At 34.3% G+C, this 13,382-nt stretch overlaps 1 protein-coding gene across 4 annotated transcripts in view; it reads right to left on the bottom strand.

Moving 5' to 3' along the window:
• SSBP2 (single stranded DNA binding protein 2) overlaps nucleotides 1–13,382 on the bottom strand; it is a 315,423-nt gene that overhangs the window by 90,702 nt on the left and 211,339 nt on the right. The gene's annotated exons all lie outside the window — the stretch shown is intronic.

Genomic DNA, 13,382 nt, shown 5'->3' with positions numbered 1-13,382 from the left:
CTATATTTGAGTGATATATAAAAGGCAATTATGATAAAATGATAGAAATTTAAATAAATGCTTTAAGGCAAAGACTTATGAAATGGCAACAACCAATAGGTAAATAAGTAACAAGTTTGAAAATGATGGTTGTACGAGATGGAAAAAGGAACTCTGTTTATATTAATTCTCTGTCTATAGGTGGCAACACTCACTTTATTCACTTTCTAATATAAATACTATAATTGGTAGCCAAAATAGATAGCAGAAGTAGGGTGGTGAGGATGAAAAAGTAATTAGGAGACTGAATAAGAGAAAGGAATTAGATTTGCACAGATTAGTCTCATATAAACAGATTATAAAAAAATCAGATTGAAAAATTCAAAGTCTACTTTACTTGCAAATGATTTCATGGAATCCTACAGCTTCATAAAATAGGAATATGAAAAACTTTGGGATAGGCTCTTCGTAATTGAGTCAAGGTTTTAGATTTAATTCTTACATAGAGCAGTAATACATACAACTACTTTACAACCATGGATTTCATCCCTCAATCTGTTTAGATACATTACAAATCCCAAGAACAGTCAAGAAGGGATCAGAAATATATTAAAGACAGATCAGTATGAATCCAACAGTTCTGTTATGAAAGTAACTCAAATCCAAGATCTAGTATATTTGTTATACTTATCTCCCATCAGTTTATTCATTCATGCATTAATATTCCATGAGAAGATGTAATATCTCAGTATATTTGCAGCATATATTTCCCAGTATATAAACTGATAATATACTAAAGTATGTTTATTCTATAGTACTGGAAGTTATTATCAATCAAGGCCAATGATTTTGGTCTTTCCCGAGAAAACCTAGATTTAAACTTGGTTATCTAAAGTGTTGTTTACCTATGAACACCAAAATTCTAAACTTCTGATAAAACACTTAAGTATTAAAGAAGAAATAGTATTTCTTAGGTATTAAGATTAAACATCAATCTATTATCCCATTTTAAACAAAAACATGCAATTTCATTCAAGTGTACATTAATTGAATACATACCATTTGTCACATATTGTTGTAATTTGCATTTTATATCAACACTTGTGTTTTTTAAAAAAAATTAAAGGCAAATTGCTTTCTCATTTTAACTAGTATAAAATTTTCATATACAATTTTAGAGTAAGAGAAAACCTTACCAAACATTTATCTTCTTTTAGTTAAATATATATGGTTACAGGCAGATCTAGGAAGAAAGATTTGATCTACATCTTTTGACAGTCAATTACTATAATGGGGAAGTTGCTCTTAGTACTAAAAGTTAGACATAGGGTGTCACTATTGTTCTAATTAATTGTAGAACAGAAACCTTTTCTGTAAGAAAAAACTTACTTAAAAGAGACAAGTTTGTAAACCACACTCACCTTTGCTTTTATAGAAACGTACACTACAACTCTGAGCCAGTTTACAAGAAAAAAACAGAATTTAGTGAATTGCTGCAACTGCTTAGTGCTGTACAAATATGCTATTCTCTTGTAATTCTTGTTGCCTAGCAAGTATACTGGGGCTTAGGTGGCTCCGTGGTATAAACAATCTGCCTGCCAACGCAGGAGCTGAAGGAGACACAGGTTCGATCCCTGGGTTGGGAAGATACCCTGAAGGAGGAAATGGCAACCCACTCCAGTATTCTTGCCAGGGAAATCCCATGGACAGAGGAATCTGGTAGGCCACAGTCTACAGTGTTGCAAAGAACTGGACATGACTGAGCACAGCACAGGACAGTAAGTATATTAAAAAAGCTTTTGCCTATCTAAAGGGAAAAATATTTGTTTGTATCAAAACTAAAACTTAACAAGTAAAGATGTTAGGTTGTCATTGGCTCCTTTATTTTTTCTCTCTTCTTGGAGGTGGGGGAGAATTACATTGTTAAAAGGTATAAAATATACTAGTTTTTTCTTCAAAGTCCTTCATTGTATATGTTTTATAAGGGCTTTTTTAAGCTAGTATTTAAAAATGAAACAAATGACATAGAAGATTTAAGCAAGTTAAATCTGAAATACTTTTTGAATTTTAATTTTATGACTTCAAAATTATTTAATAAATTCAATCCAAATATATCTTGCCAGGACTCTCTTATCAAGCTCTACAACATAATGGCTGACACAATAGAAAAAAAAAAAAATCCTTGTCTTTTTGGAATTAACATTCTAGTGAAGGGGGAAAAACACAATTAGTGCTATGGAGAAAAAGAAAGCAAGAAATAAGAGAGTTCCCAGTTAAGAGAGTAGGAATTATAATTTTAAATAGAATAGTCAGAAATGAATGAATCAGCCAAACAAATGGATCAAATTATGGTGACTGATTTAAATATGCTTCTTACTCTGTCATTGGGATCACCTTCCTACATTTTAAAGATGTCTTACATATTTATATTTTGCACCTATTCCTTTACAGTGTCATAAGAACTATTAGAAAATTTTTCTTTCATAATATACTGTGGCCATAACAATAGAGATGTCTTGAAAATAGTTTTGTAGCCACATTCTAGTACAGAGCATGATGCTTTGGTTTTCTGGTGTAATAGCAACTTCTAGACTTGGCCTAAGGACATAAATTGAAGTGAACGGAATACTAGTAATTATCAAGTTTATTTACCCAGTACAAAGCACTAGCGTAGAGCATTTCAGTCCAAACTTCACTCTGTGGATCACAGTTTTGAGCTGAATTATCCATCCATTCTTCTGGGATTTACTGACAAGGGATAATTGCTCCCTTTGTTGTACTGTGTGGACTCAAGCTTAGAGGACCATTTGGTACACCACGGTAATCAATAACAAATACTAGTCTGATAATAAACACTAAAAAGACACAGTAAATGTTACTCTAAGCATTGGAAAACAGTGTATTTTTCAAACTACCTAAATTGCTCATTTATATACAGTAGCAATACAAATAATATTAAAACATGCTTTGAAACTGTAAGCCACAGAAGAATCAGGTTTTAGGGATTAAAGCTTTATGTAGAAGGGCGAAATACCGCATTTCTTGGGTTTCATGGCTGGAATTTCTGAGACTTGTTTCAAATTTACTTCCAACTCACGAGACAAATTTATCTCATGACTTGAGGATCCACAAAAATTTTGTTGGTTCTAACTTGTAAAGTATGTATTATTCTGGGGGTGGGGGTGGTGACTGAATTACAAAAGGACAGCAAATAATTTAATTATACTAAGAGCTACTACAAAGCATTAGCTTCACTGGATTTGTGTGAATTCCCATTAGAATACCATGGAAAATCCTTTATATATAATATATCTGCAATTATTTAGGGTTGACTTTTTATGTTCTCTCTCCTGTGAAAAAGACAGACATATAAATAACATGGTTTAAAAATATTTCTTCTAATTAAGTGAATATTTTTGGAGCAAATGTAAAAATATTAATTACCATTAAAACATTTTTCTTTTTACTGGTTTAATTTATATGATTTTAATATATACTTTCAGGTTTGTATTTTCTAACTGCTCTTAACTTACTTTGCCACATGACTTGAATTTCAATGCTTTTTTGAAAGTGAAAATTTTACTTTTAATTTTAAAAATATTTTCCTAAATCACTATCTTTACTTACTTTTTATAAACACAATATATTAAATTTGATATTTTCAAATGAAATAAATTATGGAACAATTATTTGCTTTCCCAAGGAAAATATTACAATAAACTTTAAAGAGTCACCACAAAATAAGTCTTCATGTTGCTATATATTTAAGTCTCCTTTCTTGGACTTTGTGTTTTCATATCTTTCTACCTTGCAACAAGGCACAAGCCAACCTATGCTCCTTCCTCATGTTATTTACTTTTCCCTTGTATATGTGTCTAGCACCACTTCCCATTTTCTCTTCAATGCTATTATATAACTGAATTTTAATACTATTTTCATTCTCTAATTCCCTATTTCTGAGTGTAAAGAACAGTGAGGTATGCTGTTATTTTATATTTTCCTTTTTTAACAATCTAAAATAAAAGCTAGAAGAATTCTTATTTTAACCTTAGTTATTATCACTAGTAGCCTCTGGTAGGAAAAAAAAAAGTTGTATATACTCTTGTAAGAAAGTTTCAAAACAACAGGCATAAAATAAAATTTTGCTTAAAATTAAAACTAGGATGCAGTCGATTATAAAATACATGTTAAATAACTAACAGTTTTAGTTACTAAGGATGGTACAGAACCAGCTGCCTAGGAATAAACTGGGAATCAAGACATAAAATCTACATTTGGTAGAAAAGGAAAATGATCTTTAAAGTATACATAAAATTGTGAAGGTAATAACAGAAACTAAAATAGTGATATACTTATTGGAAATTGGAAGAAATGAGTAGGACGAGACCTGGCAGAGGATTATTGGTATTTACTCATAAGACATTTGTGCTATTTTTAAGGCAGATACAAGTATTGTTTTGAGAAATATTTAAACTGTTGATACAGTAGACTCCCTTGTCTATGGGGGATAGATTCCAAGACCTTCACTGGATGCCTGAAACTGCAGATAGTACTGAACCCTGTATATGTTTTTTCCTATACATATATAATTATGCTAAAGTTTAATTTATAAATTAGGCACAGTAAGAGATGAACAACAATAACTAAAAATAATATGATTATAACAATATACTGTGATAAAAGTTCTATGAATGTGGTCTCTCTCCTTTCCTTCCTCATTTCTGGCAGTGGCTTCTTCATCAACAGATGCAGCTCTTTTGTAATTTTTATATTATTTGATCTAAACCTATTCCTGCATCTGTGTAACCATCCCTTACTGGCAGAAAATGGCTTGTTATCACCTGGTTCAGAGGATCTCTTGCTGAAGTCCTGTTCATGTCTTCCAGCCACAAATGTTATTATGCCTTTTCTATGTTAACTAAGTGCTCATCATGCACTGTGGCAGTTTAAGGTGTGAAAACCAGCACAGATGTCTTTTTTCCTTTGTCACAATTTCATAGAAGACTTGTTCTTACCAAAGATCTTAGCAACCTCAGCATAAGACTGCTTTTCTTTCCTTATTAAGTCTATAACTTTCAACTTTTCACGTAAAGGAAGCCTTTTCCAACTTCTTCTGGTGTATCTGAATTGCTCACATCACTACTGTTGTGCTTTGGACTATTAATAAGCAAAGTAAGGGTCACATGAACACAAGCACTGTGATACCATGAGAGTGGATTTGATAACCCAGACAGCTGCTGACTGATCAATGGGTGGGTTAAGCTGGACAAAAGAATGATTCATGTCCTAGGCAGGATGACGCAGGACAGGGTGAGACTTCATCACACTACTCAGAATAGTGTGCATTTTAAAGCTTATGAGTTGCTTATTTCTGAATCTTTAATTTTTTTCAGATCCTGGTTGTCTGTGAATAACAAAAATTGCAGAAATCAAAACCGTGGTTAAGCATGGCTCTGCAGTAGTTTTTCTGTCTTCATAATTTTAATGCAGAGCACAGTTAAATACTTTGGCTATTGGTTGAAGACATGTTCTTTACCATACTAAGAAATATTTCTATGCTTGGTGTTTTTTAAACAATTTTCAAAGGTCAGGAATAATAAGAGACACATTGCCTTTTCATATTTGATTGGTGTTATTTAGTTTTTCTTTTGGGAAGCATGATATAAGTACTATATATTGACAGTTTTCTTAAACCATCATTGTATTTGAGATAAGCCATGCTTGATTATTATGGATGATCCTTTTAATAGGCTAATAATTTTATTAGCTATAATGTTTTATTTAGGATCTTCATATCTATTTTCTAAATGAGACAGGTTTAGAAAATTCCTTGCTAGATTATATTTTCAAATTTAAGCATTAGGATTATTCTGCTTCCTCAAAATGGACTGGATGACAAACTCTTTTGCAATGCTCTGAAGAAATTTACATAATATGGTGTTTATCTACTCTGTGAAGTTAAAAAATATGCAGTGATAAAACTGCCTGAATACAAAGGCAATTTTGGAAGTAATTATGGTCCTTATTATTTTTTATATTTTTTTATCTTATTTACTTCAATTCTGTTCATTTATCTTTTCCCAGAAAACTTCATTTCTTTGGGACTTTTTGTTTTATTCATATACACACTACTTCCACATGTTTTAAAAAGGTCCTCTGTAGCAGCTCTGAGAGCGTGCAAGTAGACCACCAACATCTGTCCTTCATCTTTTCCCATGATAATAGAAAAGTAGCCAGGGACCACAACCCAGCTACATGATGCTGCTCAGTCTCCGTTGCTCTCACCAAGAATTAAGCTCTACTAATGTGAGCAAAAGGGGTACACATCATTTTCTGGATGCCTCCTGCTGCTGCTGCTGCTGCTAAGTCGCTTCAGTCATGTCTGACTGTGCGACCCCACAGACGGCAGCCCACCAGGCTCCACCGTCCCTGGGATTCTCCAGGCAAGAGTACTGGAGTGGGTTGCCATTGCCTTCTCCTACTTACTTTAAATTGCAGATCCAATTTCTGTCATGCCTATAAGACCAATGCCCTGAACAATGGCGGAGACCCCGCTAGCCTTAGTCTCTGGATGACTCTGGAGCACAGCCTGCCTACCTGGCCTGGCCTGACTTCCTGAACTGCTGGTCCTTAACAGAGGCTGACTTGCTTTCTCCTAAATTGAATGAGTGTTCTCATCATTGTCATCATTATCTTTGTCAGGAATTGTTCTATTAACTCACCTTTTTTTCCTATTTAATATATTTTACTCTTAAAATTTTTTTTCTACTTTCCTTTGTTTAAAAAAGTTTTTATTTTCAAACTTTTTAATAAATTAGTAAATATTTTCTCTTTTTTAAAAAGATAAATAATATGAAACTGTAAATTTGGCTCTGAATTTATCCTTGATTGCATCTGCAAGGTCTGATGGTGGTATTCATGGCTTTTTCCCTAGATCATCCAATAAATACAATTTTAATTTTCCAAAGAGTTACTGGATATAACTGGAAACCAAAATTATACTGATTAGATGATTTAGAAAAAAATGAGAACACTAATATCAAACTTTGTACATGTAACCAAAGATATACTTTAATTTATAAATGGATGGAGGTTTTATTTTCATTTTTAGTTTCTAGTTTCCCAAGTGTGCCCAGGTAAGACATACCATGGGCTTCCCAGTGGTAAAGAACCTGCCTGCTAATGTAAGAGATGCAGGTTCCATCCCTGAGTCAGGAAGATCCCTGGAGGAGGGCATGGCAACCCTCTCCACTATTCTTGCCTGGAGAATCCCCATGGACAGAGGAGCCTGGTGAGCTGTAGTCCATAGGGTCACACAGAGTCAGACATGACTGAACTGACTTAGCATGCATGCAAGATACACAACTTTTGTATTTAGGAACTTTTGAATAATTTTTATATGGCCTAATCAATGGTTGATTTTCATAATATTCCAGGAATACTTAATAAAATATCCATGTTCTTGGTCTACATTTTTATCCATTTGCCAAATACCTTTATATTGTCCCTAATTTTTGTCCTCTTGCTCTTTCAAATATATATATAATACCCTACAACTACTGCTTGTCCATTTAATTTTTCTTTTTCTTGTTTAATAATCACTGCCTTGAATCTATTTGTCCTAAAATTAATATTTCAAGCTCAGCTTTTTGTGTGCTCATATATCAAATCATCTCCCATCCATTTATTTTAAAACTTTATGCTATATTTTGTTTAACTGTTCCACTTGTCAGCAGAAAAGGCCTCTAATATGCATCTAATGAGATGTCCTTTAAAGCTAGAAAGAAGAAAATAAAAAATAAAAAAATAAAAAATAAAAAAAAAAGAAAGAAGAAACTTTTCTCCATCTTAAGCTTTAAAGGTACTAATGTTAATACAAACAATACTGTTTACCTTTCTTTATGAAAAATGAAGGTGGCTTTCTCTTATTCTACATTACCCTCTTCTATTTCTTAACCCTCATTATAAACACCTAGAGTTTTAGGTATAAATTTTTGTCTTAATCACCTCTTCTTTCAGTAATAATTTTTACCTCTACATTCAGTTTTATAATCAGTTTTATACTTTCAACATAAAAAATAACTCCAATTTTGTCTAGTTTTTTCCCTTTCAGCTTAAAATAACATAACTGTGCTCCTCATATGAGTTGCAATTTGCATACATTTCTTAGTTGGCTAGAGGATGTATGAATACCATTTCCCAAATCCTCATATGTGCAAATACCTTTTTAAACTCACATCAAAACTACAGACACCACTGTACCACTGTTGTCTGGTATTAATGTTGCTGAGAAGTCTGATGCCATCTGATTTTTGTTCCTTGGGATGTAAACTGTTTTTCTCTTCTAAAGATATGATGGATGCTTTCCTGATATTTCTAACTCCCAGTGTTTCAATTCCATAGGTATTGATCTCTAAATTTCTTGTCTAGTGAGATGTGAACCTTTTCAGTGATTGTATCTGGGTTATTTTTTTCTAATTACAAAAGTTGAGGGGAAATTTTTTTCAGTTAATAGATGTAAAGAAAAGATCTGGCAAATCTTGCAAATGTTTTTAGCATCTAAGTATATAGTTACGATATTTTTGATAACTTCGGAAATATGTTTAGAAATCATGCTAGGACAGGATTTTAGCAAGTTAATAGTGGCGTGGAAAGGCTTCCCTGATGGCTCAGTGATAAAGAATCTGCCTGCCAATGCAGGAGATGTGGGTTCGATCCCTGGGTCAGGAAGGTCCCCTGGAGGAGGAAATGACAATCCACTCCAGTATTCTTGCCCGGGAAATCCCATGGACAGAGAAGCCTGATGGGCAACAGTTCATGGGGTCACAAAAGATTTGGACATGACTTAGCAACTGAACAATAGTGGCATGGAAAACTGGTCAGTACACTTGTAGAAAGCACTTCACATGCATACACCATGTGCTATAAAAAGTAATACATTTTGATTAAGATCTTTCTTTTCAGATACTATCCAGTATAAATTGTGAACTATGAGAAAAACAGTGTGCATTAAACATGTTCACTGTCATAAATTTATCGTAAAAAATAGTCAAATTTAATAATAATATAATACTTCTATAAATTGCAGCACAAATAAGTGACAGAATGTTTCAACCATCAAAAATCACAGTTGCAAATGGAATTATTTGGGAAACAGGAGTTTATTTATGATATTAAAAAGGAAGCGTTAGTCACTCAGTCATGTCCGATTCTTTGCAACCCATGGACTGTAGCCCACCAGGCTCCTCTGTCCATGGAATTCTCCAGGCAAGAGTACTGGAGTGGGTTGCCTTTTCCTTCTCCAGGGGATCTTCCTAACCCAGAGATCAAACCCGGGTCTCCTGATTCTTTACCATCTGAGCCATCAGGGAAGGTCTTATTTATGATATACTACTATTAAAAACATTCCAAATACAGAAATGGGTATATGATTATAATTATGAAAATGGTAAAAAATTATCTATCAAAGATGGTGGATACAAAAAATTAAGTGTTAGAATGTTATAACTGATAAACTGTTCACACACTTTCTGAAATTTCATGTTTCTGTTTGTAATATAAATAAAAATTACAATAGGTTAAAAATACACACTGCCAGTTTTGTCAATAGCTATAAAAACAAGACCAAATGCTATTAATAACTTAAGACAAACCTAATCCCTAATTTTAAGTTTAAATGCAGACATTTCTAATTTAAAAAAGACCTCTTATTTCAATAACATATAAAACAGTTTAATTTTCAGACCGTGATGAACCAGTTGTTCTGTTTTGGAAAGTTAGATCCTAGAAACAATCTAAAAATCACTTTCATTATTGCCGGGCATTAGTTTGCTCTGTCTTCACAAATTCATTTTTAGTGTCACATGCTTTCTACTCTAGTCCACTCCACTCAGTCACCCCTGAAGAGTCCAGAGAACCAGCATCATGGACTACTGTTTTAGGCTTGTTTTAAAACTATTTTATAGGTAGTTTTCACAAAACTTAATTATCCAAGGTATAATACTCAAACTCTTTAGGCTTCCAAAAGAGGGTGAGACTCAGAAAATAACATTAAAAACAAAATCAAAAGTAGTTCCTGAGTACTCAGAAACACAGAATGTAAAAGAATTGATGTTAAACATTACAGCTAATGTTTGCCATGCGGAAGAAAAAAAGTGCTTTGATTTGGCTGGTAATTTCTATAAAATGCTACCTTTTTCACACAAAAGGCAAGAAGCATGGGAAATATGATAGGCAATAGAAGGGAAGCAGCTAGTGATGCTAAAATATGTTTTAAGTGCAAGAGAAATGCAAAAGGACTCTGATAAACACAGTGATGATTTCATTCCTAAAGAATACTTTAGCAGGCAGACTTTGATTTAGTTAATTTTCAAAACAGCAGAAACCATCATATTTCATAGTTCAGAAATCAGCTTCCTTAAATTCTCTATTCAACTTTAATCAGAAAAGGTAGATTATAAGAAAAATGGCTGAAAAATTGGCAGATTTAGTTGGGTGAGGGGTATTGAGTATTCACTGTATTATTTCTAAACTCTCCCTTGAAATTTTCAAAATAACATGTAGAAAAAATATGAAAACCTGAAATAAGCTAATGAAGTTAGGCTGCAGTAATGTAAAATAATTCAGCTTATACATATAAGACTGTACTTCTTAAGATGAACTGAGGGAACTCTTCTCTACTTGAACTGCACCACTACATGAACTATTCTCTACTTCCATATTTTCAATAACTTTATAAGGGGAAAAAAAGAAAAAAAGCGGACATAAAGAATCTGCTTTGAGACAATTTAGTTCCAGGTGCTATCTTCGCATCCGTACATGCAACCCAAATATTAGGTACCTACTATGTGCCTGGGGCTGATCTAAGTTGCACAGATTCATTTTGATCACAAAGAATTTTGAACCTAGTATGATGATACTCCTTGAAATTATGAGTTGTGATGAGAACTCAAATAGCATATAAAATTTTCTGTTTAAAAATGAAACAAAATGGGGACATTTTAGTCAAACGCTTACTAAAATAACCTTAAGCGGTATTTCAAAATACCATAGTTTAAAGGAAAAGCAAGGAAAAAGTGTTCGGTTTTTAACCGTTATTGATTCTGGTCGTTGCCCTACTTTTTCCTTTTTGACTTCAAAGCTGGAAGCCTTTGTCTTTTTTCTACACTATTGATTCAGTAAAAAAAAAATCCCTAGGTTTCTACCAGTTTGGGGGTCTAGGTATTTTAACTATTCTTATGGTAAGAGAAATTGGACAATCAAAGTCATCCCTTGGCAAAAAATTGCTTTCCTGGCAACGGCAACCCACTCCAGTACTCTCGCCTGGAAAATGCCATGGACGGAGGAGCCTGGTAGGCTGTAGTCCATGGGGTCGCTAGAGTCGGACACGACTGAGCGACTTCACTTTCACTTTTCACTTTCCTGCATTGGAGAAGGAAATGGCAACCCACTCCAGTGTTCTTGCCTGGAGAATCCCAGGGACGGGGGAGCCTGGTGGGCTGCCGTCTATGGGGTCACACAGAGTCGGACACGACTGAAGCAACTTAGCAGCATGGTAGACTAGCCCCCCATAAATACTCATGGGTCATCCTTGGAGCCTGTGAACACTGTGGTTTCTAGAACCTGAAAGCAGTCTCTGGCTGATTCCTACAACCACAAGGAACTGAATTTTACCACCAACCAACAACCTACTTAAGTGTGAAAGCTGATTCTTCTCAGAGCCTCCTAATAAGAACCCAGCAGGCCCAGACCTTGATTTCAGCCTTGTGAGACCTAAACAGCCCAGTCAACCCTGACTTCTGACCTACAGAACTGTGAGATAATAAACTTGAAAGCTAATAAATTTGTGGCAATTTGTTGTCATAAATAGAAAACTAATAACACCCTTCCTCCAAAATTACTATTTCATTTTGAAAAACATTTTCCAGGAGGCACCTAGAAATGAGGGAACTCTCTGGGTTCTTAGAGGTTATTGGATTTGCTCTGTTGCATAGTGCTTATTTGCAAATACTATAACTTTGATTAAATGAATTGTCTTTCCGATCTCCCAACTGAACAAAGTTTAGTTTTGTGGTATTCTTGGTCTCACAAATCTTTTAGTGGCTTTGAATCATGTCTCAGGCTTTTCTCTTCCACAGTTAAGAGTCAGGAAGCACAGTGAGAAGAACAGCACAGGAAGCGTCTTTTCTCCAGTTATAATCACCAGCCAGGACTCTTAACTCCACTTTCTTAGCCACAGGGACACAGCTCCTTAACTATTAACTGAAGGATCCCCAATCCCACCAAGACTCCAGCCAAGCTAGCTCCACTGACAGGAAAATACAAAGACAACTGAAACCATCATTTAGGATTCACCATCATATCAACTTTGCTAATGGTCCCTGACCCTATCCACTGATTCAAAGAAACTAGGACCAGCTTCCATCCTTATACCAGGAAAAAGCCCATTCCTTACTTTGATTTGCTGAGCTTTCAGTGCCAGGTCCCATCTAACTAGCATCTCAATGCCTTAGAGACAATAAGAAAACATTATATTGAGTTTGTTCCTCATATTCATTCTGAGCAAGTATGTTCTGCCACTGGACTTCTATTGCCACAGTTGAGTCATCAGTCTTTGCAGTTAGATTCCCTTGACACCAAGAGTTAGCTTGTTTAGACATGCACTCCTTGCTTCTTGCCATCACCCTCCCCCTCTCCATGCACAGCTTTTTCCACCTGCTGAACATTCCCATTACTCATTCTCTAGCATCCTAAGGATGACCATTTGCACATACCTCTGTTCCCTGCTATCAGTCTCTAAGATGTCCATGGCAGATCTACTCACCGGTCTTGACTCCCTCTCAATGATCTGCTATACACCCTCTCTCAATTGCTTCCTCTCTCATCTTATAGTAGCTTGTCTTAGAATCCAAGGCACGCTTATTCTGATTCCATGACTGCAGAATATCTATTTAAGAAGTTCTTTTTTTAAAACTTTGTCACAGAACAAATTACAGTCATGGAAGTATAGCTCTGTATCAATAGCAAGAATCACTGTCATCTCTGTGTATTTAATTCTTCCAGGAGGAAGATAACCATTCTATATTCATCTTTTAAGAAGTCATATCCCATAAGAGTCAGTTAAAAAGTTTATGTAAAAGGCACAGCTTCTGAGAAATATCTTTTTCTCTTCTGTAATTTATAGCTTTTGTAGGAAGAAATGTAAAGTCAGTATTTTTGAGTTTTTTCAGGTCCATTATTAGCATGGACCTGAAACCATGTATATATAATACAACAGATTTTTAAAAGTTCTTAAATTTTATCCAAATAGTTCAAATACACTTGAGCAGAAATTTTAATAGGTGTGAAAAAATTTATATTATCTCACTACATCACAATATTTTGGGATGATGTCTATGCAAAGG

The sequence above is a fragment of the Bubalus bubalis genome, chromosome 9, assembly GCF_019923935.1.
Source record: "Bubalus bubalis isolate 160015118507 breed Murrah chromosome 9, NDDB_SH_1, whole genome shotgun sequence".
NCBI classification, from domain to species: domain Eukaryota; kingdom Metazoa; phylum Chordata; class Mammalia; order Artiodactyla; family Bovidae; genus Bubalus; species Bubalus bubalis.
Note: the sequence above shows the minus strand (reverse complement) of the source record. Positions and strands in the feature narration are given on the sequence as shown.